We start from the raw sequence: 15,293 nt of genomic DNA, 5'->3' as shown, positions 1-15,293 counted from the left end.
CCAAGGACAAACTTAATGTGGAAAGTGTCACAGGACTGAAGATGAGAAGCCAAGCTCTAGTCCCAGCTGTGCTGTGGCTGGGCAACTTCTGTATCCTGTGTCTCGGCTCTGAGTCACAGAAACTAACCTTATGTGAAACACGGGACTAAAATAAAACGGGTCACACTTGCACAGCAGATGCCGTGGCAGCCAGATACCTCCTTGGCAGGGGCATGCCGCCTCCTCAGCTCTCCCTCCCGCTGTCGCTGTCGGCACGAGGGCTTATTCCCATCTTGTTCCCATCTTCCACAGACACTGCTCCCTGTGGCTTTCTGCTTCCTGCCAGGGCTCATCTTCCCTGAATTCAACACCCAGACTGTTGCTGCAGTGACCACTTTTAAGTGTCTCCACTGCCGTTCACGTGAAGACTGCAAGGTGGGACCAGTTCTGGAACGGTCACCTGGCATCTTATTGGGCCACTGTCTCCTCACCCTGATACCCTTATGGCCCTTGTCATGACCTCTGGAGTCGTTCAGCAAGACGCTGTCCACTTCCCTTCTCCACCTACTTGACAGACAGGCCCTGTTACAACATTGCTCATCCAGTCCTCAGTGAGAAGACATTTCTGCCAATCTGTGTCTCACTAGCATCTAGTCTTCACATGGGGGCCTGTACAAAGTCAGCCTATAGTAAAACCCCATTGCTTAGCTGGTCCTGACCCTCAACAGTGGAAAGAAAGAGTGCACTTAGAACAGTCATGACAGGCTGACCACTGACTGACAACTACCATGTGTGCCACTGAACACAGGTCTCCTCCCAGGGCATCCTAGAATAGTGTTCTCTTTATTCTCACAAACTGGGGCTGAAGGCCTTGGGGGAGACTGGTGAACAACTGGACATAGTCTGGTCCACCATCTGCCTCATAGGGCTCTGAGGACTAGGAATAAGTGGACCAGGGCTGCAGGAGGGCGGCTTATAGCAAGCTGATGATGCCCAAGTCTCTTAGCCTAGCTCTATGCTGCCACAGTGCTCTCTTCCGCAATGCTGGGAAGGCAACGCAAGTCTGCCCACCCACCCCCTGCTGGACCTCAGAGTCTCCAAGTCTCTACTTAGAACCTCAAAGGGCAGCAGGCACCTATAGCTGGAGAAGAGCAGGCTGAGCACTTCCCTGCTCTACCTGGGCACTCACCTCAGGGGGGACATCCAGGCCTCTAACTGGCAGAATAAAAACTTCTGTCCAATGCACCCAATCAGAAAATTCTCTTGTGGGCCTTGAAACTGTTGATAATGAAGCAAGTTTCTGGCTGAGCTTCTACGACCTGTTGCCGTTTTCCATCCATTCTTCCCCTGGCTGGCACAGTGCCACATCGTAGTGCTGAAGGCATCAGAGCTGCCCCTCACCCCATCTGTTTGCTTATGCCGCCCACGTTCCTTCTTGGGTCAGTCCCTAGCTCCCCTGGGGCCAGGTCCCACTCACTGTAGTGGCATTTCCATCTATTCTGTGAGGCTCAAGATGCCCTGGACATGACAGTTCAGTGGAGCTCAGGCATTCCTCGAAGCCCTTGCTTGTGTTCTTTTTATTATTTATTCACCGCTGTTCCTCTATGCTAATCTCCTCTGTAACTGGATAATAAATTCCTATGGGCAATGGCTTTCTTTCCTCGATATGTATCAATCTCCTTATAGTTTCTGGCAGAGTGCTGAGCACACTGCATAATCTCAGCAGCCCACAAATCTGAGTCATGGAACTTCTACTTGAAAACAGCGACAACTCCCACTCATTCCTAAGACTCCCCATCGCCCAGTGGAAAGAATCCTAACTCTTTATGGCAGCTGGCAGCTACGGATGGGGACAGGGAAGGAGTCAGCTTAAGCGCCATTCTTCAGCTGTGTCCTCAGGGTCTGTCCCAGCTCTTGAAGTGAACAAGGTAATGGGAACTTGGCTCTCCTAAGAGGGAGCGCTGCAGAGACTAGGCGAGACTGAAAAGGAGTCCAGCTTTCTTCTTCCCTGGTGTGTCCACCTGTGGTAATTAGCTGTTAGCTGTCAACTTGCCATAAACAGATTCACCCGAGTTGTAGTGCAGAATTAATTGCCCAGATCAAGTTGGCCTGTGGAGGAGCTTGAGGTGGGACTGTCTTATCCTAAAAGTGGGTGGCACCATTCCCTGAATTTGGGTTCCGGCTGCTTCCAGTTCCTGCTGCACCCTGACTTCCCTGCCATGATGAATTCTGAACTGGAACTGTGAGCTGAAATAAATCTTTTCTCCCCTTGGTTGGTTTTGTAAAGGTATTTTATCACAGCACAGAAAATGACCACAGGACACCAACCAGTGTAGGTGTTCAAACAGTTTCCCAAATGATTTTCCCTGTCCACCTGCACTTCCCATCAGTACCACATTAGCACTCGGCCTTCATGGTTTAAGGGCAGAGTCCTGTACCACATAACTCTGGGGTGTGACCTCTCCAACTACCTCCTCCTAGACCTCCTCTGTTGTCCAGGGCCTGCAAAGTCTCTGCTGTCCCACAGAAAGTTGTGGGTGTCTCTGTGCCATGACAATAGTGTTCAGGCTGGCCTCAGGCTTGGTACAGTGCACTAGGCTCATGTGACCATGTGTGCTTGGTTGGTTAATGCCAGAATCACTACTAAGAGATCACAATGCTCAACAAACCTCCACCTTCCTGGACAATGGCACCGTCATATCATAAACATGTTTGTCCAACAAAGTAAGGACATAGGAAGACAGTCACGAAATCATACAAGTCCCACTATCTAAAGTCCGCTACAAACCCTGGAGCACATCCCTCGGCTGGCTCAGTATGCACAGCAGCAAACAATGTGTGACACACCAAGACACTGTGGAAGGGCATGCTGCATGCTTGCCATAAGTGCCCAGACACAGCTCACACTTTGGAGGATCCACTACCGTGCTAACAGTGAGTATCTTGGCAGGGCAGAGATTATGGGTGTTTTAAAAAATCCTTTGTGCTTATCCGTGTTTAGTGATATATCTGCTAAAAACACAGTCCTTACATAACAAAGAAAAATAAAACCCATTCCCCCCCCCCCCCAAAAAGAGAGGAAGATTCTAAAAAGGGAAGGCATTTAAAAGCTACATGTTGTGCACCTATGGACTAAGTCAGTCTGTGGTGGATCTCTACTTTTCAAATGACCACAATGAGGGGATTGTGGAGAACACTGTGAGGCTTACTTACTACAAATGATTTGTTATTTGGAAATGCTCTGAGACAAAGACCATAGGAGGTAAACCCAGCAATTTCCTTTGAAAACCAGGGTCAGTGCATGGCTCTTCAGTAAGGCAAGAGCTAGTCTATCAGTCCACATGTGCAAACGTGTGATGCATACAGAGCCCCACGGAGAGTGCTGCACTGAAGCATCGTCACAAGGCTGCAGAGATACTTCCTCCTAATGACTCAGGCTTGTGGGGCGGAAGGCCGAAGCCTGGAGCTAATTTGTTGGACGATGGGTGTTTATGAGACTTGTAAAAATATTTTCATTAGCTAAACTAGACCACAAACCACATGCCTTGACATGTCTTCCACAGTCCAATAATATTCTATGCCACCTGAACTTCTTAGGCACGGCGTACATATTCTAGACATTCATGGACGTCAAGTGGTCATGAGTCTGAGGCCTACACTGTGACCCATGAATACTCTCAGGAGTGTGGTTTCCCAGTTCTGTGCCACCAAACACACAGACACTGAAAAGCTGTTACCATGGTGCTACTTCGAGTCAGGCAATGAACAACGCACAGGCCTCAGAGTTTATGGTCGCCCATGTCCCTAAGGGTTGATGATATCTAATGATTCAAATCGGTCTTCTTGGAGAGTCAATAAAAAGGCTGTGCAATGTGCTGAGAAGATGTGGCAGTCAGCTTTCAGCTGTAACACAGACACACACATGTACACACATGTACACAAACAGACCATCCCACCATCTACCTCTTCACAAAGGTCCTCTTCCCAAGAATTCATTAAAACCCAGTTATCTTCCAGTGCCCCTCTTCAAATGAAAGGACGTAACTAAGGATTTTTATGGCACATAATTCAGCTCACAGCATCCAGACCAGGTGATAACAGAAACCTTAAAAACAGAGACAGGGAAATATGCAGGGGAAGGAAGACCACATATTCAGTATAGGACAGAGCTGCCACCTCCCCCCCCCCCCACCATAAACCATCAGACAGACAGACTGACAAGCAAGGAGGCAGACAGCAGCCAAGGCCTCCAAGGCACTGAGCTAGCAGGCAGGAAGGAAGTCACCTGGAAGAGTAGTCCTGGCTGAGGTCGGTGAAGAGAGATGTACAGATCTGCAAAGATCTCAGTGGAGCACAGCAGCATTCGTAAGGTAACGTGGCTGATGGTAAGTCAGAGGAACCCAAGATTTTTTTGAACATTCAATAGCAACATAGCAAATTAACAGAAGAAAGGGGGATAGATATTCAAACTATAGCAACCAGGGCTTTGCTCAGTCACATGTAGAGGAAGTTATGCAACAAGTCTCAGCACCAATTGGTGAAGACAAGGAAACTCCCCACCGGACAGCAGCTAGCCATGGAACACGAACACCCACAGCTCCAACTGTGCCTAGCAACAAAACACAGAATGTCTCCCCATCACTGACCCTTGACAGCAGAGGCTGACTGCTCAGCTTCATTGTGTACAGTTAACACTGTACTACAGTTCAATAAAGTAATAAAAAGAAACAAGAGGTGCAGACATTGGAAAACATATACCTGCAGAGGGAGTGACTATAAACACAGACCTATGGGATTTGCCAGTGAGGTCATCGCTATCACACAGTGAGTAGCTATGTAAGGCTGGGTTCACACCAGCAGTCAGAGCAGGGAGTGGGCAGTGCTGAGGGCACGAGGCACGAGAGAGCCCAGGGTGCAGAAGAAAGTCAATTGCAAGGTATCCCGAGATTGGATTTTAAAACAGGCATACTGCTGGGTGTGGTGGTGGCATATGCCAGTAATCCCAGCACTTGGGAGGCAGAGGCAGGTGGGTCTACATGACTTTAAGGTCCACCTGGTCTACAGAGTGAGTTTGGGACATACACCGATATACAGAGAGGCATTGTCTCCAAACAATAAAAAAGTACAGTGTGTTCATAGGTAGGACAAATGTACTATCAGAACAAAGACTCCCCAGCCAAAGCTACAGCAGATTTAAAAACTAGAATGGATTCTAAAATGCTGAATTTTTAATGAAGTACTTGGAGCTTCAACAGCAGGCCTTACGAAGCAGTCATACGGCTGACAGTGGTGTAGCTGGAAGGGCAGTGACACAGATCAGCAGAGTAGAGAAGAGTTTCGCCTCCAGAAATCACCTGTCCAAGGTGTCGAGTGAGCAAATATGGCTTTCTGTCCATGCTGCAGCCAAGACGACGGCCAGACAAGAGGGAGAACTTTAAACAGTGTTGCACAGAGTGTAAAAAAAGAACCTAAGATGGTTATAAACCTGAGCAAAAATTAAAACTGTACAACTTCTAGAAAAAAAGTCAACAGCCCCGGGAGAGTCGGGCAGATGTTTAGTGTGGGACCCAGCACCACAAATAGCAGAAGGAAAAGCTGTGTCTGACAAAAGCACCAGGGGCAGACACAGCTCTGACTGTTAACATCAGAACATCAGACTACAGAAGGACCCCCGAAGACAAACACAATACTGAACACACACCCGTTTTTACAAAAGAACATGAGTCAACAGCAGTGAATCTAAGTTCAAATCACAACAGTAAGTATGTCCTCTGGAACCACAGACACCAGGAGTGGACAGACAGTGAGACCTGTAGCACATTCACAAGGACAGCCATGACAAAGAACAGCTGGGTAATTTCTTTTACAGTGTTAAATGCACACCTACCCATGCCCAGCCACCCCACACACAGGTGAAGCCGACCACATTTCCACATGTGACTGGCTGTAGCATAACAGGCTGAGTGATTCACAGTGGCTGAGGCAAACTGACAAAGAACAGGGTATGATTCGCAGTAAAATGCAGCGCCAATATGCCCAGCCTGGGTGAAGCCAAAAGGCAACACTGATCAAACCCCAGACACACAAGAGCTCTACCTTCATAAAATCTTGGAAAAGCAACTCCAGCAGATGGGAAGGCAGACCTCAGATGGCCTGGGCTTGGGGATCCCGAGGGTTAGTGGGGTGGGTGAGGTAAGAAGATTGCAGACCTGCCCTGAGGGGAGCAGTGGTTCCAAGAGAGCTCGTCGAACCTTATCAAACCACAGGTAACTCTAGGTTTACTGATTGTCTGGACAATGCTGATCTAAAAGCATGAGAACAAAACCAGGGGCAACCATGGCATTTCAAACAGGAGACTTATTTTTACCCCAGATCCACACAAAAGGTAAAGAAAAATGAGCTCAGGTGGGAGCTTTGAGGTCAGGAAGGAACGAGGGCCATCGGAAGGTGTGAGTGTGTGGTCGCTGTAAATGAATGCTCACTCTGGAGGGCACAGACAATAGAAGCTGGCACCAGGAAGGCTGGTCAAGGGCTCCAGCTGAGGCATACGCTCTGCTTCACTGCGGCCGGTCATGCTCTGCCCGGCAGCGCATTCGTTGAGAAGCACTGCACTCTGCCTCACTGGGAAGACATGGAGTCGGTGCCACAGAGAGGCTGATCTGCACCACACTGGAGCACGCAGGCCTTTGCTTTGACGCCACTGAGAAGAAAATGGAAGCCGCTCATGTTGTATGCAGGAGCCCTGGCAGCCCTTCTCCAATGCTCATCTGTGACATCACTCAGTGCGAGCCTCTCTCTGTGTTGTGCATGAGAACACACCACGGCACTCCTTGTAGGAGTGCTGTGTCAAGCACAGGTGACCCACGGAGGTGAGGTGATGGACGCAGGAGACGGGTGGGGAAGGCCTCTAGACGGCAAGCAGAGGCTCTGTTCTCTCCTCCAGCTACTGGTCCCCTCGGCATTGCTCAGGCCCTGGGCATCTGTTTTACTTAATCCACCCTAAACTGCCTTCAGTGAGTTATTTCTCAGGGGATCGTGACCTGAGCATGCTGATCAACTGTTGATTTCTTGGTGGGACTGGTGATCCATGCATGCTGATTTTTTTTAAAACCTTAAACAGCTGTTACAACTGCACTGGATTGATGAAAACTAGTTCACATTGTGACTCTACCTGGACGGCAAAGTGAATTACAACCATGATCCTTCTGCCTGTGACAGAGAAGCCCGTACACCTTCCCGAGTGAGGGATCGGAGAGAAGGACATGGCTCAGATGCTCACGGCAGCGCACTGCCTGTTCTAGTGACTGGCTCAGTGACTCATCTACTCTGCATCTCTAGTTCCCTGGCTCTTAAAGGTAGATGATAATGCTCATCCTCACTGGTCCCTTTAGAAAGGGGAGATATGCAAAACCCTGAACACAGGACTGGGCACACACCAGTTATCTTACAAGGCTATAAAAACCATGCAGTTTCAAGTCCAGAACCAAGCCTACCTCAGGGCAGTGGGCACCTGAAGGCTAAGTGGCCCTGCAGCCTCTGAAGCAGCAGGAGGAGTGCCAACAGCAGCTGGCTGCTCCAGACACAGCCGTGAGCTCTTTAGACTGTGTTTACACAATCGATGTTAATCATGAATAATTTTTGTACACTCTGTGCCTCTAGTGATCAGAATACTAACGAACAGCCTCCTGGATCAGGTTCAGCATCCGTAGGATCCCTGGAGCTTTCTGAGAACCCTAATATTTCTAGCACTGTTTAAGCGTTTCATTACTTTGTTTCAGGGCTGAAAAATGTCCCTTAATTTGCAAGCATGGATCTTATTGCCATTGTCTCAAAGGACTCGGAATATAAAATGCACGGCGGCAGCAACAGGCTCATTCATCAGGCAATAGGTGAGCGCAGATAATTAGAAACAGTGGAGGGGCTCAAACAGGTCCACCCTTCCTTCCAGACACAGCAGCTCAGCAGCAAACAGGCCTTAGCTTTAAGGCACTAATGTCGGGGGACACCCACACAAGCCTTGTGATATCTGCAGGTAACTGCTAAGGCTACCCTGCAGCCACCCTGGTATCCCAAGGAATAATATCTGGAGTACAGCAATAAGGCAACCTCCAGAAACGCCACCTCCACTTGGCAGGTCTGCAGTGTGGAGCTCAGCACCTTCTCCCAGTGACGGCAAAGACAGAGACAACACAACTTTGGGTGGATTTCTGAGGGCAGAAGAGGTGTTGTGACATCCACTGTCATGAGGGTGGAGAGAAAACCAAGTGGCCACAGCCATGCTCAAGGGTGGTCACTGTCACCACTCTTTCTTGTCTACAGGAGGTCCTGGCTTCCACCCCCAACACAACAAGAGAAAGAAAAGGCTAGTCTTCTAAGAGCACTCTGGAGCCTCCAAGGGCTTTTATGTACAGTTGCTGCTACAATTCTCAGGGGCCACAGTTCAAGACTCTCATCTGGAAACATTCAGGCCATGGAGAGCTGGGCACATGGATGGTTGGTGAGAAAAGTGTGTGTGAGTGGCAGGCAGGGCACATGAGCAGAGGACACGTGTGCAAATATTACTCAGCTGTCTACACTGGGTTCCAGGGAGAGGTGTCCCGGGGAGATGTCCATTCCCCTCTGGGATACGGGGAAAATAATGCAGCCAGAGGCCTATTATTCTCAGCCCATCTATGCAGAGTAAATTGCCATACTGGCCAGGTGGACCAGAACCAGTCATGCTCCTGGTGTGACACAGGTGTTTTTAACAGAGAGGACACCCTTTGTGGTGAGATGTATGCAAATGAATTTTCAGAATCCTTAAAAAGCCAGAGAAATCAATAGCAGATCTAACTAAAGCCCAGCTAATGCTCTGCTTATGTGCTGCTAGACGTTTCCCGTTCCCACTCATCCCGGGGCTCAGGCCTCCGTCGTGCTGATGCTCAGGGTTTCCCTCGGCAGCCGCCCACTAATGTGCAGAGCTCAGGGTTCTGTTCAGAATAACGAGCAGCCAGAGCAAATGGACTGAAACCAAAGAACTGAACAAACAGCCCACCGCCGTTTGCTCTGATTCCCACCAATTCATCTGGGCCCAAGGTCAGGTCAGGAGCACATGGGAGGCTTTCATGCTCTGTATGTGCAGCCACACTGTACCTGGAGAAGACAGAGGTAGAGCCCGAGCCAAAGCCACCCAGGAATTCACCAAGGCCCTGTCTACTGAAATGCAAACGAGATCTGGGAAACTCAGTGTCACCTCTCTGGGAAAGTGTACTAGCCACAGTGAGCAGGGGCATGTGACCATGCATGTCACCCAGCGACTCCCCTGACAGTTTTGTCAATATTGTGCAAATGTTTTTTATTAAAAATCTCTCAACTATTCAAAAATTTATATATTTTGAAATATTCCGTGGTTCTTGAACCATCAGCTTTTATACATTTTTGAAGAGAACACTTATGCTGCCTGGATGGGGAGGCAAAGGCTTTTGCTCCTTGGGATTTTAAGCACAGCCAGGAAGGCAGCTGAGGTAAATATGTATCCTTGGATATACTGCAAAGACTCAGCTACTGCTCATAGCCAGGACACAAGGGCTCCAAGGAGACAGGCAGTCCTAGACACTTCCAGTCAGACCTGAAGCAGTTTACGTGCTGACCATGCAGCAGAGCAACAAGCAACTATTCTATGACCACAGCACTACAGTCAGTTCTTAGAGAGACCAAACTATTACACGGAGTTCTGGAGCTTTGGGTCTGGCTTGGCTCAGCTGGCGCGAAGTAATGAAATGTGGAAGCTTGACCTGTAGAGACCATCCTTCCTGTGTACCTTGGCAGAGGAACTGGACTGACAGTCTAGAGAACACTCCAAGCACAGCGGAACCTCAGCATTGGAATAAAGGAACTTGGCTCCTGGGTCCTACTTCCAAAAAAGTGTCCCTAGGCTCCCATGCTAGGGAATGCTGCCCAGAGGTATGCTGCTGACTAGTATGCAAATGGATGCCAAAGAGACTCGTTCTCAGCCAACAGTCCCAACGCTCTGCACGCACAGCTGTGCACAGATGCACCACGAAGCAAGGGCGACTACACATGGGATCAGAACAACCACATGGAGACATCCGACTCTGGAGCACTGTGTCTTCAGCAGCAGGAGAGCAGTTCCAGTCACAACATGTTCTAGGGCCTCATGGTTGGGATGTTCCTCCATTCTGTGCCACATTTCCTTTAATTTTCCAAATCTTGAATTCATGATGCTCTACGGTTTGGATATGCTTTGAGTGTGTCCCCAAAGTTTCTAGGGTTGACATTAGCCCACACTGTAAGGTACAAAGAGAATAAAAACTGAATACAATGTGAGGTGCAGGCCAAGGAGCTGCTGGAAGAGTTTAGGATTCAATGAGGTCAGTGTGTGGAACCCTGCAGATGAATTCTGGACACTTTAAAAGGAGACAAATACAATTATCATATGCATACTTGTCCCCTCTTAACATTTTATATGCTTAGCCTAGGGACTCTTCCAATAAGGTCTCACTAGATAGTGCTCCATGACCTTGGAGGTGCAGAATGGTAAGCTAACAAAGCCCTCTTTTTCTCTATCCTGCTGTGTGTGTGTGTGTGTGTGTGTGTTGTAGTGTGCTGTGTACTGTATGTTAGAAACACCAAAATGGCCCAATACAGGATGTGAGCCTGTACAGGAATTAAAACATAAGAACAAAAGCAAAAGCCTGGTTCTGTCCCACACCCTGCTGCTGGGCTACACACAGCTCCGCTTTGATGCCTCCCATCCAAATGCACACCAGTGGTACCCATGGGCAGAGCAGAGGGACAGAGGTGCACTGCCCCAAACCACAGGCACTGCATAGGCACCACTGGCTATGGCAGGCACAGTGACAGCACAAAATGGACCTGGGTCACTGGAAACAGTGTTCTTGGGCTACATCTTGACACTGTGCTCCCAGCAGGGTCGCCTGCACGGAGGCAGAGGTTCTCGCTGCCAGCCAGTATGCCCCACGGTATACCACATGCAGCATACAGGACACTATGCAGGCAAGGCAAAGAGTCTCCCAGAAGGCTGCAAGCTGTGTGGTTTATGGGAACCAACGTTTTGAGGAGACATCCAGATAAGAGAGTAGATGAATGAGGGTCAGACGGGACCAGCCATCAGAGGCTCTGCTGCTTCCCTTCCTTCTCTCAAACCTTCTTATGGGACCGAAACAATATTGGGAAAGATTCTAAAACTTTTTCTTCTAAATACCAACATCCCTCAAGCAAACTGCAAAGGTGAAAAAATACATATCTCAGAACTTTTATCTCGTGGCTGTGACTGGGAGCTTCTAGGGCTGTGTATCAGGCTTTTTAAGGTGGTGTAATTCTCAAGCTTGGAATTTGTCTTGACATAAAAATATAAATATGATTCACCCGTTCACATTCAATGTAACCTTTGTCAAGTCACAAAGGATAGCAGCGGCACTGAACTTTGAGTTGTGGAGGTTGATTTGTGACTGTTCCAACTGAAGCGGACTGCCCTCCACGACTCAGGTCCCAGTCAGCACCTTAAACCTCAGCACAATGGAGGCAGTGCCTGAGTCCTGCAAGGCCGATCTCAGCAGGCTTTCCTCCACGCGTCTTCACAGCCTGAGCTGGAATCACAGTTGCATGATGGTGTCACTCCAGCTATTAGGGTCACAGCCCACCGTGTGCTCACAGCCCTCTGAGTTTGGTGCAAAATGGAGGACCCTTTCTCAGTGGCCTTCCTCTTCTCTGCCTGCTCAAAGCTTCCTGCAAGCTTTGCATGATTCAGCACCCAAGTCCCACTCAGCTCTTCCTGCCATATAATAATTAGATACCGAGTTATGACCAACGATCCCTTCCCACCGGTAATCTCAAAACTCTCTCAGCAAAGTCACAGAACCTATAGCCAGACTGCAGGTTCAACTCCCTCTCTCCTGATAAGACCCTTTTCCTATAAATGAAGAATTCCCAGCACCTCCACCCTAGCCAATAATGTACACCCACTGTGGAAATCCCTACCCACTCCCCAAGACCTATACAGCCCTTGTTCACCCAAGTTGAGCTGTCTCACTGAGGCCGACCCCGTAAGTTATTTCACCGTATGTGCTGTCTGATCCTTGCCCACCCCTTCACCCTCTCAGGCTGCTGGCTCGTGCCCTCTGAGAAGTGGACACCCACACATGGCCATGTTCCCTCACCACAGCTCCTCTCTGCTAGGTGGCTACTCTCATGACAATACATTAACTTTCTCTAACTTAAAAAATAAACAAAAAAACTACTGGAGAGATGGCTCAGTGGTTAAAAGCACTTGCTGATCTTACAAAGAACCTGCGGTCCATTCCTAGTACCCACACAGTAACTCAGAACTGCCTGTGATTTCAGTTCCAAGGGATCTGACACCATTTTCTAGAATCTGCCCGCACTAGCACTGGGCACCCACGTGGTGAACACACATGCATGCAAGAAGCACACTTAAAATAAACTAAAAATCACACGTAGTGTTTTAGTATTTGCCCAACTCTGCATCTCCACTTGTCACAGGACTGGGAGGAAGGAGGAGGAAGAGGACCCTATGAATTCAGCTCTAAGTGCCAAAGAGCTGGTCCTGCTGGGAGAACAGTGGTGTTTGGACAGGGTGGAAAAGGAAGACAGGCAAGCAGCAGAGGCTGGGAGTCCATCCGGGAAAGCAATGCTCGATGCCTCGCCGGTCTTTTCAGCCAGGGTGGAAGGACACCCACTGCCTCTATCAGTCCTCACAAGCTAGTTCTAGCAGTGAATAAAGACTTACTTGCCCATGAAGCAGAAGAAACCACTTCTGAGGCACTCATCTTCCCTGGGCTCTCCTTCTGGTCTGGTCACCTTGTTGACAGCGTGTGCTACCTCTGCTGTTCCCCAGTGACTCTGGCCAGTGTTCCTTGGGGCACACCTGCCTCCACATTTTCGTTAAATTCATTTTCCCTCATGTTACATACCAAAATGACTTCATTTGGTGTGAACTGTATGGCTTTAATGTACCAAGCCATCTGTCTATGGGGCTGCAGGTAGGACTTTCCTCCTTACTGGTCCCTCGGGTCACTCCCCACAGTCCTGACCTGCTCTCCATCCCATAGGTGTCTGTCTTTTCTAGAATGTGACTCGTGATGACTGTTGTGTGTGTGTGTGTGTGTGTGTGTGTGTGTGTGTGTGTGTTGTAGGAACTTTTAGCCCCCATAAGCCTGTACACACACAATTCAGTCACGTGTCCAGATGGGACAGACCTAGCACCACACTGACTTGTTTCCCTTGAGACCCTTTGTTACTTGTGCTTTCTCCTGGCCATGTGGGTTTGTTCCATCTTGGCTTTTTCCTCTTCTTTCTTTTCTTTTCTTTTCTTTTCTTTTCTTTTCTCTCTCTCTCTCTCTCTCTCTCTCTCTCTCTCTCTCTCTCTCTCTTCCTTCCTTCCTTTTTTTTTGTCTGCTCTCTTTTCTTTCTTGTTCTCTCCCCTCTGTCTCTTGTCTTGTCAGTTCCAGTGTCTCTTCTAGCCGTGTTGCCAAGTCTTAATTTGTCTCTGGTGTGTGAGATCTTCCCTTTTCTTGCTGTCAGCATTTTGTGATACTCATGTAACATCATCTGAATATTCTGCAGGTTTCAACTTTCTTTTTGTTTTAAAAACTGGTTTACTTTATGTATAGGTGTGCCTATGAGTGTTTGAATGTATGCCAAAAATCAAGCAGATGCGTGCAGAGGTCAAAATAGGACAGCTGATCCCATGGAACTGGAGTTACAAGCAGTTCTGAGCTATCCTTTGCGTGCTGGGAATCAGACCTGGGTCCTCTGCAAGAGAGCAAGTCCTGTTAAGGATTGAGATGGCTTATTTTTGAAGAGTGAAGTCCCCAGGAACAAAGTCAGGTTACAGGGTCACTGCTGTTTATGTGGTCACACCCTGGGAAGAGCTCCAACACCACTCAGCCCTACAGTTCCAGAAAGGACCTGGGCCAAGGGTGAGGACAGAGCAGGCAGACTTTCTGAGGAGTGTAGAATTTGTGTCCTACAGCCCTTCTCAAATGGGATAGGCACAGATGGCAAGACTCCGGGGAGCATGTGAATCAGCGCTGCCAGGCCCGTCAGTTGCACTGACGGCTGGTCTCAGTACAGTCATCATTTTGGTCCCTGATGACATGTGCACAACATTTGTGAACATCAAGAACACAACACAGAAAGGGACATGTACCCTCCAGTCACTGTCCCATCCATAGGTCCTACCACCACTTGGGATACTAAGAAAATCCGAAAGTGTGTTCCTAGGTCACATTCTTTCACACTAAGAGACAGCACTAGTGGTTGCCCTACTGTAACTGAGAAAGCGACATCTGAAGCCCCAGCTTCTTTCCACTGTGTCTGTCCCAGGCCAACTGCCATCTATGTGTCTGACTGAGGACAGCTTGCGCAGCTCTCGAATGAAGTTCACCCATAGATCTGAATCGTCGCCTGCCCAGCTCCACCCTGTACAGGTCATGCTGTGGCCTCTAAACCATGGACAACACAAAGCCCTTCCATGTGCCCTGCTTCCACCCACTGACAGCTGCCACTTTTCCGTGCTATCTGCCCTGTTTGTGAATGACGGAACCCTGAGGCTCAGACAGTGATTCAGAAATTCAGAATCCAAGAGGAAACACTAGTCTCAAATGGCATATAATGTCCTCCCTACATTCTGGTGATTCTGAAACTGAGCTATCGATCTATTTTACATGCTACATCTTTACAATAAATATATGGCAAGTTTCTGTAATGCGTATACACATAGACAGACAGACAGACAGACAGACACACACACACACACACACACACACACACACACACACACACACACACACACGTCAGAATCCCTTGATGCTGTTGTTCCTTCACCTGTCTCAAGCTCCTCCTTGCTATACAGCTGAACTGAAGTCATTTTTCTTCATTTATTGGGCAAGGCTGGGGAATCAAATCCAAGGCTTTCTAGACAATACCTGTCCCCAATCCACACCCTCAATCCTAGGGTCTCGTGCCTCTTTGTGCATTCATATTCAGTTTGCGACAGTGGAAAATACATCGTACTATGTAGTTTTCACTCAGACTGGGTGTGGGAGATGGGTGCCATTAGTGTGTGTGCAGCTCTGTACTCTCTGCAGGCCATACGGCGAGCGTGCAGCACTGCTCTCGGCACAGGACCCTGACTTGCTTCCTCACATGCAGGGAGGGCACTTTTCTAGAGAGATCTATGGGGTAGCTTTGCTTTTTCACCTATTTTATAAATTCAGGCCTTGAACATTCTCACACGCACCCATGTGTATCACAACTTGGAAAACAATTAT

At 48.6% G+C, this 15,293-nt stretch overlaps 1 protein-coding gene across 5 annotated transcripts in view; it reads right to left on the bottom strand.

Annotated features, from left to right (window-relative positions):
* RPTOR (regulatory associated protein of MTOR complex 1) overlaps positions 1-15,293 on the bottom strand; it is a 263,751-nt gene that overhangs the window by 100,719 nt on the left and 147,739 nt on the right. The window lies entirely within an intron of this gene.

Source organism: Micromys minutus (genome assembly GCF_963924665.1).
Source record: "Micromys minutus genome assembly, chromosome: 10".
Classification (NCBI taxonomy): domain Eukaryota; kingdom Metazoa; phylum Chordata; class Mammalia; order Rodentia; family Muridae; genus Micromys; species Micromys minutus.
Note: the sequence above shows the minus strand (reverse complement) of the source record. Positions and strands in the feature narration are given on the sequence as shown.